Below are 13275 nucleotides of genomic sequence, written 5' to 3'. Positions count from 1 at the left end.
AATGCATCAGCCACTACGTTTGCTTTACCCGGATGGTAATTCAAACCAAAGTCATAATCCTTCAGAAACTCTAACCATCTCCTCTGTCTCATATTCAGCTCTTTCTGATCAAACAAATACTTTAAACTTTTATTGTCACTGAAAACCTCAAATCTTGACCCGTACAAGTAATGCCTCCATAACTTCAGAACAAATACCACAGCTGCCAACTCTAAATCGTGTGTCGGATAGTTCCTCTCATGAACCTTCAGTTGTCTCGAAGCATAAGCTACAACCTGCTTATTCTGCATCAAAACACCACCCAAACCCAACAATGAAGCATCACAGTAAACCTCAAATGGTTCCGACGGACTTGGTAATATCAGAATAGGAGCAGTAGTTAACCTTCTCTTTAACTCTTGGAAACCTTCTTCACACTTTGAGTCCCAAACAAACGCTTGCCCCTTTCTAGTCAACATCATCAACGGTAACGCCAACTTAGAAAATCCCTCAATGAATTTCCTATAATAACCTGCAAGTCCAAGAAAACTCCTTATCTCAGAAGCTGACTTCGGAGCTTCCCACTTAGATACCGCTTCTATCTTAGAAGGATCAACAGCAACACCACCTCTTGAAACCACATGACCAAGAAAACTAACCTCTTCTAACCAAAATTTACACTTGGACAGTTTAGCAAATAACTTCTTTTCCCGTAGAACTCCTAAAACCACTCTCAAATGTTCAGCATGCTCTTCTTCAGATTTCGAATACACCAAAATATCGTCAATAAACACCACAACAAACTTGTCTAGGTACGGATGGAAAATCCTATTCATATACTCCATAAATACTCCAGGCGCATTAGTCACACCAAAAGGCATTACAGAATACTCAAAATGTCCATACCTTGTTCTGAAAGCAGTCTTCTGAATATCCTCAGTTTTCACACGTATCTGATGATACCCCGATCTCAAATCTATTTTGCTGAATACATTCGCACCAACTAACTGATCCATCAAATCATCAATCCTCGGCAAAGGATACCGATTCTTGATCGTCACTTTATTCAGTTGCATGTAGTCCACACACAACCTCATAGTACCTTCTTTCTTCTTAACCAATAACACTGGTGCGCCCCACGGTGACACACTCGGACGAATAAATTTCTTATCCAACAGATCTTCCAGCTGACTCTTCAATTCAGTTAACTCAACAGCAGACATACGGTACGGAGCCATCGATATCGGCCTAGTACCAGGTACCAAATCAATCGAGAACTCAACTTCACGCTCTGGCGGTAATTCATGCACTTCTTCAGGAAACACATCAGGAAAATCACACACCACGGCTAGATCGCAAATCACCAGTTTATCTTTAGCCTCCAAAGTCGCTAACAGCATAAACAACTCTGCCCCATCTGCTACCGCCTCATTCACCTGCCTTGCTGATAGAAACAAACTCTTTCCTTCCTTAATCTCAGGAAAGATCACAGTCTTATCAAAATAGTTGATATAAACTCGGTTAAACACCAACCAGTTCATACCCAGGATAACATCAATCTGCACTAGGGGAAGACACACGAGGTCCATCCCAAAGTCTCTACCAAAAATACTCAAAGGGCAATTTAAACAAACTGAAGTAGTAGTCACTGAACCCTTCGCAGGAGTATCAATCACCATACTCCCATGCATCTCAGATATCTCTAATTTAAGTTTCACAGCACAATCCAAAGATATAAAGGAATGAGTCGCACCTGTGTCAATAATAGCTACAAGAGGAAAGCCATTAATATAACACGTACCTCGGATCAAACGATCATCTGCAGAAGTCTCAGAACCCGATAAAGCAAAGATCTTGCCTCCCGACTGGTTCTCTTTCTTCGGCTTAGGACACTGTGGACTGATATGACCCACCTCTCCACAGTTGAAACAAGTCATAGTCTTCAACCGGCACTCTGCAGCCAAGTGACCACCTTTGCCACACTTGAAACACTTCTTCTCAGTACTGGTACACTCATGGATACGATGTCCAGCCTGACCACATCTGTAACACTTAGCAGGGGCACTGGAGTCTCCCCCACTAGGTCTCTTCATCCCACTCTGTCTCTGGAAACCTTTGCCAGCTGCATACGGCTTCCCACGATCATTCTGATTCTTGCCTTTCCTATCAACCCTCTGCTGATAGCTCTCCGCTCTGGCCTTGGTATCCTGTTCAAAAATCCTGCAACAGTCAACCAAGTCAGAAAACACTCTAATCCGCTGATACCCAATAGCCTGCTTGATCTCGGGACGTAACCCGTTCTCAAACTTCACACATTTTGAAAATTCCCCAGTAGCCTCATCATAGGGAGTGTAATACTTCGACAGCTCTGTGAACTTAGCAGCATACTCAGTAACAGACCGGTTGCCCTGCTTCAATTCTAAGAACTCTATCTCTTTCTTTCCTCTGACATCCTCTGGAAAGTACTTCCTCAGGAATCTCTCTCTGAACACCGCCCAAGTGATCTCAGCACTCCCAGCAGCTTCCAACTCAGTGCGGGCAGCAACCCACCAATCATCTGCTTCCTCTGACAGCATATGCGTACCGAACCTGACCTTCTGGTTATCGGCACACTCAGTCACTCGGAAGATCCTCTCGATCTCCTTCAACCACTTCTGAGCACCATCTGGATCGTATGCTCCCTTGAACATTGGAGGATTGTTCTTCTGGAACTCACTCAGTTGACGAGCAGCTCCCAATCCCACAACATTCGGATTCCCTCCAAGTACTCCAGCTAGCATACCCAGAGCCTCAGCAATCGCAGCATCGTCTCTACCTCTTCCAGCCATCTCTATTCTGAAAACCCAACAAGCTAAAACAATAAGTACTGATAGGGTTACACAACACCTATCACATACAGGGAAACAGAATAATTACGACTCGACTCGACCGACTATGCTCTGATACCACTAATGTAACACCCTTCTAAAATACCCCAATAATTAATTAAAACAACAAAATATGAATCAGAGTAGATATGCAATTTCAGGGTGTCACACTTGACACTTCACACCATTCATCAAAATAACTTGTCATGCTCGTTTATTAATCAAAATAAAACATTGCACAATTCGCAGCGGATAGAAATCTAACAACATGCAAACCATGTAACACATTACATGTAAAATTGTTCAACAACCAACAATGAAAACAAAGTAAAACATCCCGTCCCGATGTTACAAATACCAGAGCATGACTCACTAAGGAACTACACTAGACTCCAAGCACTAGCTTCTACTCAATCACTGCTCGTTACCTGAAACATAGTTGTAAGGGTGAGTTCCTCAATCGATATAATAAGCATTATAAAATATCATGTAATGCTAAGTAAATTAACACATTCATCACCCTAATCATATCACACATTCAGCAACGGCAACATCAACTCATAATCATACTCAACACAAATACAAAACACACGTATAATATTGGAATACATCCATTCATATTATACGCCATCCATACATTATGAAATGAGACTCCATGCATGCGGTACCGACTATTCGTGAACACATAGTTCACCCTCACCGATCAAACCCAGATACGGCTACCAAGCTCACTAGTCCCACTCATTTGAGACCTAGTGACTCACTCACTAATTCCTCACCATGGGAATTAGCTACCACCATAAAGGCTATGCTATGCACGCTAAATCACCTAGCATGCAAACATCAACAACAATCCACAATGGACATATGCTCACACTCTAAGCCATAAACAGTCCATCCACAATTGCATACATAATAGATATATTCACAGCATTATGCATACCATCATACATCATCAGCATATTTATCACAGAATCATATCATGTCATGCCAAATAATAAATCACAGTATTAGCACACTCTACTAATACCTATACTGCTCAAAACAACGGGAAATGATCCCTACTATATCATACATGCAATATATCATTCACCAATATAGGCCAATCATCAAATATGTACACATAATTCCATTCCAAAATGTACACAATATTTAAATATCAATTTTTCACTTTTCAAACAGTGTTAACCTGTTAACGCATTTGATTAACCTGTTAACGCAAGATAGAATACAATTTTTACAGTATTTCAACAGTGTTAACCGGTTAACACCCTGGGTTAACCCGTTAACGCAAGACAGAATGCAAATTTAACAGTTTTTCAACAGTGTTAACCGGTTAACGCCCTGGGTTAACCTGTTAACGCAAGACAGAATGCAATTCTAACAGTTTTTCAACAGTGTTAACCGGTTAACGCCCTGGGTTAACCTGTTAACGCAAGACAGAATGCAATTCTAACAGTTTTTCAACAGTGTTAACCGGTTAACGCCCTGGGTTAACCTGTTAACGCAAGACAGAATGCAATTCTAACAGTTTTTCAACAGTGTTAACCTGTTAACGCCCTGGGTTAACCCGTTAACGCAAGACAGAATATGTTTTTTGGCAAATTATAACAGTGTTAACCTGTTAACGCCCTGGGTTAACCCGTTAACGCAAGACAAAATATGCTTTTCCTGCGCTAACACGAACAGAATGCAGAATTACCCGCATTTTTCGCTGTTGGAGGACTTCCAGACCTCCGATTTCGATTCCGTAAAAAGCTACACGTCCAGAAAATTACGACTCATCCAATTATAGATTCATTCACAGTTTTAACGTAATTTATTCATCACAATTCAAAGGTATTTATCAAAACCTAATTAGAGTCGATTCAATGGCTTATTACTACCCATTACATGTTAACCCATAATACCCATTAAACGACGATAAGCCCCCCTTACCTGAGTTAATCCGGCAATTGATTCTTTGACCTTCAACAATCGTGAATTCTCCTCTTGAGCCCTAGCCTCTTCTTCTCCCTTTCTCAGTTTCTTCTCTTTTCTCCCAATTATTACGTGTTCTCTGTTTTCACGTGTAAACAACCTTTTTACCAAATGGGACTCTTTACTGATTCCAAAAATCGTTCCAATTCTAACTTTATTATTCCAATAATAATAATCCAATAATATTCCAATTATTTAATTAAATTAATAAATATACTAATAATAATATATATGAATGGTTTATCTTTTATTTTGAAAAATAATACCCTCTCATTCATATTATCATCATAATATACTATTAAACTTAAATTAAATAATTATCATATTTTATCGGGGTGTTACATCCTGCGTGTGCTTGCCCAACTTAAGGATCTTCAGCTCTCAGAATATGCCAAGCGTGCAACAACCGCTTTAGAATAACTTCTGGTTCCCATGCTGCACCATGTCGATAGCGTTAGGGAAACTGAATGCCAGATTGCTGCTACTAAGGCCTTTGTGAAGGAAAAATGGGAGTTGGTGATGCACGCCGACATGGAGGTCACCAAAATATTAGGGGCTATGGAGGAGCAGAAGAAAGAGTTGATCTCCAAACAAACAAGGGCCACTGAGATATGCTAACAAATTGATGCCCTTCGGCGTCAAATTGCCACTATGGACAGTGAGTTAGGGTCAATTACCAAGGAGGAGTCGTGCTTTATCGACGAAGTTCTAAAACCTGCCCAGGCCACTGTGGAGCAAACCATCGGTGATGCCTTAGCGGTCACTGAAGAGCTTTCGACTGTTGAGGGGAAGCTTGAGCAGCTTAAAGCCCATGCCGACACCTTGGAGCCTACGTCTTTACATTATAATTTTGAGCTTAAATGTTTTCAATCCAAGGTCGGCCAACTTTGATCGCTTCTATTGTTTGTGTGATTTTTGTGTAATATATAAACAATGGCTTCTTGCTAATTTAATGTTATCTTTCTTACTTTTAGCACTGTGTATTTATTTTCTGTGCCTTCTGTAGCTGGTTTCCAACATAGTTTTCTCCAACATAGTTCTTTTCGACAGTTATTTAGTCTGTCAAGATCTTGACCTCTTGAAGGAGAGGCCTATATTTTTTCAAGTACTTTCCATTCACCCTTAGGATTCTCCTATCTGGTGCCAACTCCTCGACCTCGTAGGCGTTATTAGAAAAGGCCTGCAAAACCTTAAACGATCCTTCCCAATTAGGGGACCATTTACCCAAAACTCTATCATTTCTGTCCATAGGCAAGATCACTCTCCAAATCAAATCGTCGACAACAAACATTTTACCTTTCACCTTTTTATTGTAGGCTCTAGCGACTTTTTCTTTTTGCCTTTGTAGGGAATCCAAGGCTACCATTCTCTCTTCATCCACGTCGACCAGTTCGTCTGTCATCATGCTCCAATAATCTTCAGAAGGTATTTCATGTTGCCTTTGGGTTCTGACCGCCTGGACCTGAATCTCTACTGGCAACACTGCGTCATGCCCATATACCAGTCAAAATGGAGTCGTTCCAGTTGCTTCTTTTGGTGACGTTCGAGATGCCCACAAAGCTTGGTCTAACGTCTTATGCCAATTTCTTGGCTTCTTGCCTATGTGTTTCTTTATTAGGCTGATGATCACCTTATTAGCAACTTCGACTTGGCCATTCGCCTGTGCGTAGTAGGGGGTAGAAGTCAGTAATTTGATTCCCATTTCTTTTGCAAAATCTTGCATTTTTCGACCAGTAAAAACTGACCCCTGGTCGGTTGTGATTGTTTCTGGGATGCCAAATCTGCAGATGATATACCTTTGTTGTTTCGACGAGGCTGGTTTTATTTCTCCTATAACATCCAGTGCCCACCCTCGAAAAGGCTAGGGCTTCACAATTGTGTGCAACTCGCTTGCAGGCACATGCTGTATGCCCCCATGCAATTGGTATTCTTGACAGCTTTTAGCAAATTCAATGCAATCTTTCAACATTGAAGGCCAATAAACTCCTGAGCGCATCATGAGCCATTTCATTTTCAACCCTGCTTGATGCGCCCCACACGCTACACTATGTACGCTAGTCACAACCACATATGCCTCGGTTTCTCCCAAGCATTTTAGTATCACTCCTTCAACTGTCTTTTTGAATATTTCATCATTCACCAAGACGTAGCTAAGGGCCCTATATTTTATCTTTCGATCTGTCGACCCTATAGGATTACGTAAATAATCACTAGCGGTTTACGCCAATCACTTTCCCCCTCGTCGTCGACGGTCAAAATTTCAAAATGATATTTATCTACGGCTCCCAACTTTATAATCGACAAATCTGATGGTGATAACAATGTCGCTCGTACTTTCTCTCTTACTTGGACCTCTTCATCCTGGTCTTTCGCCGCTTTGTACCCTGAAGCCTCCTGCGCCAAATCATTTGCTCTTTGGTTTTCTTTTCGTCGTATGTGCTGGAGGTTGACTTGCTCAAACTTCTTGAGTAATCTAATGGTAACCACAAAATACATGATTAAATTTTCTTTAACACACCTGTATTCTTTCGATGCTTGCTTAATCACTAACTCTGAGTCTCCCATAATTTTGACATTCCTTGCCCCCAATTCTAGCAGTAGTTCAAGTCCTGTAATCAACGACTCATATTCTGCTTCATTATTTGTGCATACCCCTTCAATTATGTATTTGAACTCTGCTGGAATTCCATCTGGAGAAATTATGACTCCTCATATACCAGATTCATGCTTATGTCTTGAACCGTCGAAGTAAAACCTCCATGGCGCTAGGTCTACGTAATTTTGCGCCATTTCGACCATTGAATGGTCGACAAGGGAATCTGCCACTACCTGCCCTTTCATTGCTTTCAAGGGTACGTATGTCAGGGAGTATTCCGTTAATGCCAAATCCCATTTCCCAATTCGACTATGCAAAATTGGTTTAGACAACATGTGTTTAATAATATCAAAGTGGGAAGACACGTACATATCAACAGGCTTAATATATTGCTTTAGTTTCATACAAGAGAAATACATGCATAGACATAGTTTTTCTATATCGCTATACCTAGTTTCAGGGTCATTAAGCATTCGACTAAGGTAATACACAGGTCTTTCGACACATTTTTCATCCTCTTGGACTAACATACTTCCTATAGCCGTTTCTAAGGCTGCAATATACAGTCTCATTGGCCTATTCCTAACATGAGGGGCCAGTACTAGAGGCCTAGTCAAATACTCTTTGATTTTGTCAAAAGCCTCTTGGTGCTCATCCTGCCACTTGAAATCCTCGTTCTTCAGTCGAAGTAGTGGGGAGAAAGATTTTGTTTTGCCACTTAAATTTGATATAAATCTTCTAAGAAAATTTATTTTGCCCAACAAAGATTGTAGTTCCTTTTTGGTCGACGGGGGCCTGACGTCCATAATGGCTTTTGTTTTGCTTTGGTTTACTTCAATACCCCTTTTATGCACCACAAAGCCAAGGAAGTCACCTGCCTGTACACAAAAATCACACTTTAATGGATTCATTTTTAATCCACATTTCCTCATCCTTAGAAAGGCCTTTCGAAGATGTTCGACGTGAGTATGTCGACCATTTGATTTTATCACAATATCATCAATGTATACTTGCATGAAATCTTCAATAAAATCATGGAACATTGAGTTCATTACCCTCTGGTATGTTGCTCCGGCATTTTTCAGGCCAAATGGCATGACAACCCACTCATATGTCCCCAAGGCTCCTGGGCATCGAAACGCCGTCTTCGGCACGTCTTCTTCTGCAATAAAAATTTGGTTATATCCAGCATAACCATCTAACATACTTAAATATTCGAAACCAGCAGCCGAATCGACCAACATTTCCGCCACGGGCATGGCATACTCATCTTTGGGGGTGGTAGCATTTAGATCTCTAAAATCAATACATACTCTTAAAGACCCATTTTTCTTGATGACTGGCACAATATTGGCCAACCATTCGACATACCTTGCAGTTTGTATAAACTTGCTTTTCAGGAGTCTTTCTACTTCTGCTTTTATCTTTGCCATGATCTCTGGGGCGAAACGCCTGGGCGTCTGCTTTACTGGCTTTCTTCCAGTTTTTATTGGCAGCTTTAGCTCGACCAAATCCCTACTTAAACCAGGCATTTCGTTATAATCCCAAGCAAAACAGTCCCTAAATTCTTTAAGTATGGATATTACCTCAGATTTTAGTTCTTCATCGATGTTGCGCTGATGTATGTTGGCCTCTTTTTGCCATTTTTGCCAAGGTCGACTTCTTCCAAGGGGTCTTTTGGTCGGATTCTCTCTGGTGCCTTTGGGTCTTTTTCAAACCCTAAAGGTTCATTGTCATAAATGCAGTCCAAACGCTGCATGTTGACATTTCCTTCAGCCAAAACTGGTTTATCTGTGGGCTCTGGCCCAATAGCCATATACCCCTCCTTATTTAACGCATAGGCTTCGACAACCATGTTTTCTTCAGCCTCTAGAGCCGGCTTTATTTTGTTCTCGGCAACGTATGCCGGAATCTTTCTTAGAGCTTCTAGCTCAGTCATCATCAATGAAATCTCCCTAGCTTGTCGGTCAGATACCTGTATAGGGTGGATCATCCAGACGTTCCACATCCCAAATGAAGCCATGAGTCTCGTGCGGAGTTAGAGAAACAAAAGCCTCACTCAGATTAGCATATACATCCTCATCTGGAAAATAAGGAGAAATGTTGGCCAGCTTTCTCTTGAATTCCTTCTTGCCGACATTATTTACGTCAGCCATGAAGTACCATTGGTCAGCTTCGATATTTTCGACCACTCCATCTTCTCTCCAAATCACCAACCTTTGGTGCGCTAAAGATGGTACAACTCCGACACCATGGAGCCATTCTCTGCCAAATAACAAGTTGTAACTTGGTTTAGCATCTATCACCATAAACAATGTCAGTCTAGTTATTGAACCCACCATGATGTTCACCATAATCACTCCCATGGTGCTTTTCATTTTTCCTCCGTAGTCAGACAAAGCAACGTTGTTGGATCTGATGTCGGTGTCATACTTGCCAATCTTCCTCAGAATATGGTGCGGCATGATGTTGACAGTGGCGCCACAATCGACCAAGACTTTATTGATCGTTACGCCTTCCACTTTGGCCCTTATCAGCAATGGTTTCAAATGATTTTTCATGGTCATTGTGGGACTTTCGAAAACTGCTTCTTGGCTTTCAACAGAGCCATCGTTTAGCACAAAATAGCATCTTGGCTGGTGCAAAGCCATTTCTTCAGCGTCAGCATCATCTACCGACTCCTCCACTTCAGTCACACAATTATATTCTTGTGGTAGGATTGACACCACGTTGACCAAGATATCCAGACTCACTTCGGACTCTGAATTGAAGTCATCAGTAACTTCATCCGAACATTTCTCAGTTGGTTGATGGACATACTCTTTGATCCGTTCTTTTGCTGCTGTGTCGACCTTCACAACAACCTTCTTCCCAGCATTCGCCCCACTGGCCATGCCTCTTGCAGCCTCTCTTTCGGCCTGTTTACACCTCTGAAAGCGTCTCCATTGAGTCCTTGACATGGGATTCTTCCCCAAATAATTTTCAGAGACATGAGTCCTTTTTTCAGACTTGAACTCACGCCTGTAATTAATTGCTAGACCTCCTCTAGCAGCAGCAACAACCCCTTGTGGGGTATCTTGTTTTTCCCGAGGCTTGATCCAAGTGCCTCTAGGGACACTTGCCGACGGTACAAAGCTCTTTGGCCTCGCTTGGATATTTTCCACAACCTTTTTTGAGCCTCTTTCATTCTGGTACTCTCTGGTCTGCCCGTTTCTCTTGCTTTTGCCTAGCTGCAGCTTCTGGAAATTTTCCGCGGCTATTTTGTCGGTGACAACACCACATCTAGGGCACAGGAAGACTTGTGAACCTTTGTTCTTGTAGCGATACAGGTCTTCATCAGCCCTTGGGTAAACTCCAACTATATCGACATCTGGGCTTTCCCTAGTTTGCTCCAGCATGTCGGCCTCTTCGTATTCGGTGATCTCGACCATGTTGATCTCGACTGGCTCCACGAATAGGGCTTCCTCCTGGTGGAGAGGATCAACGTCGATCTTCATTTTGCGGCCAACAAATTTCAGCCTGCCTTCTTGAATCGCTTTCTGAACCAAATCCCTGAAAAGGTAACAATTAGAGGTATTATGACCAAGATAGTTATGATACTTACAAAAACCTCTTTTCTGTCTTTGTTCTAACGGTGGTATTTTAGTACCAGGTGGTACCACCATTTGACCATCTTTGACCAACAGATCAAAAATTTCCTCACACTTTGTCACATCAAAAGTATAAGTTTTCGAAGGGAATTTTGGATTGTTTTCGACAGGATTTTTTCCCTGTGCAGGAAGTAATGATCAACACTCGTAGGCCGATCCCGGCTTTAACTCAGCCATGTCTATTTCTAAATCGGTCGATGAAGCATAATCAGCCTCATATATTGGGTCTGTTGCGTCGTAGTCGACAAACGTCACTTTTTCTTTCTTAGACTTATTGTGTCTAACTTTTTCTAACCTTAGCCGTTCGAGATGTCGAACTCTATCAGCCAATTGTGACATACTTTTCACAAAAGTTAGGTCTATTTTCTTCCTAATGGAATAATCTAACCCCCCTGCGGCCATCTGAACAAGTTCGTGTTCTGGAACTTGTGTAAAACACCTAGCCTTTAATGATCTAAATCGATTCAGGTAATCGTCGATGCTCTCAGCAAACCTTCTCTTCATACTAGACAATTCTGCCAAACTTATTTTGGAGTTTCCTTCGTAAAACTGTTCATGGAACTTCTTTTCTAATTTGGCCCACGAATCGATTGAACTTGGGGCCAAAAAAGTAAACCATGTGAAGGCAGCCTTAGTCAGAGAGGAGGGAAAGTTTTTCACTCTCAAACATTCATTATGAGGTAGATCTCCTGATTCTGTTAGATATCTGGCCACATGCTCTATTGCCGATTCACCAGATTCTCCCCCAAATTTAGTGTACTTAGGCACTTTCATTCCCCTGGGCGCATCGGCTTGGAGAATAAATTCAGCTAGCGGGGAGGCGTACAATGGCCTTTGCAATGTGGCACCCATACCATTTCTAGCCATAATCCTTTCGACGATAGTTGCCAAATTATTTTCCACTGCTAAGTCTTCTTGTCGATGTTGATCGACAATTTGATCAACATCCTGGTGTCGGTTAACCAGTACCATCTGATTACGTCCTACGACTCCTGATTCAACGCCTTGATTTTGAAGGGGTCTAATGATTTGTCCTTCGTGGACTATCTCATCTTCTACTGCCCCTATCTCCATCTGAACAGGAACAGTTTGCCTAACCACTTGTGCCATCTGTCGAGCCGGTGCCCCCAGAAAATTGCACAAGCGTGTCAATTGATTTGCCACCTGCCTATTTGTTTCAGCAGATTCTTGTATAACTGGATTAAAAACTGTGCCCATTTGGTTGGTTAACATGTTAACCAATTCATGGCTACTATCATCCATTTGTTGTCTCAACACCGCTATAGAAGTGTTCGACAACGACATGGTTCTGTTCTGGGTATTATTCCGAATGTTGCCCCCTTGCGCTGATCCTTGCAAGGATGGATTTGTGTTTTGGCGTTGTCTGAAAATAGCGTTGCACTTGATGTCGACTGATATCCTGGCATTAAGGAATACGACATTCCATAAAGAGGATCTGTGGTGCCAAAGCGAGGCACATAAGGTCTGAACGTCGTTATCGTTGATCCTGAACCCCCCGGTGGAGGTAGAGAAATCGATGTTCCAACCGCACCCGTGGTCGACATTATTGAGGTTGCACTTGTCATCGGTGGCAAAGTGGCAACCTGTGAGATTATTGTTTCCGTAGTGGATAAAGTTCCTCGTGGCACTTCATCTGTGTTAGAATCTGACATTTTCAAAGTTTCTCGTGGCTTACTATACAATTTGTCACTTCTAAGTTTCATGCAATTTCACAACTGCGCTAGCACCGTCGCACTGGGTGTGCCATTTTGTTTACTGTGGAAATTGGTAAACAACCGCTGGTCCTCCCTAGGCCTTAAGACTAAAGGTTACTTGCAGGATCGACCAGTTGATCCTAGGACATGTGCTAGTGCAAGTGAGGCTTATCCAGTTTCGACGGAATAACTTTGTGAGGAACGGCTCCTGACAAAGTATTGAACAAGCGCAGTTTTTCCACACGAACGGTTTGAACGATGTTATAGCCTATGGGTGACTCGTGACCGACATCGCTACAACATTCAAAAGACGTACACGACGAACACGCTTTTGGTGAACTCTATTATCGTAATAGAATCAGTGTCGACAACATAAACGACAACGTAAAGTGATAACTCAAAAGTAAACGAAATTAAAATAAAATGTTCAACGGGAACAATTGAAAAGTAAGGAAGTTGCATTGAAATAAATGTGGTGATTCACGTAC

This window comes from Lathyrus oleraceus, chromosome 5 (genome assembly GCF_024323335.1).
Source record: "Lathyrus oleraceus cultivar Zhongwan6 chromosome 5, CAAS_Psat_ZW6_1.0, whole genome shotgun sequence".
NCBI lineage: Eukaryota > Viridiplantae > Streptophyta > Magnoliopsida > Fabales > Fabaceae > Lathyrus > Lathyrus oleraceus.
This window is presented reverse-complemented; position numbering follows the sequence as displayed.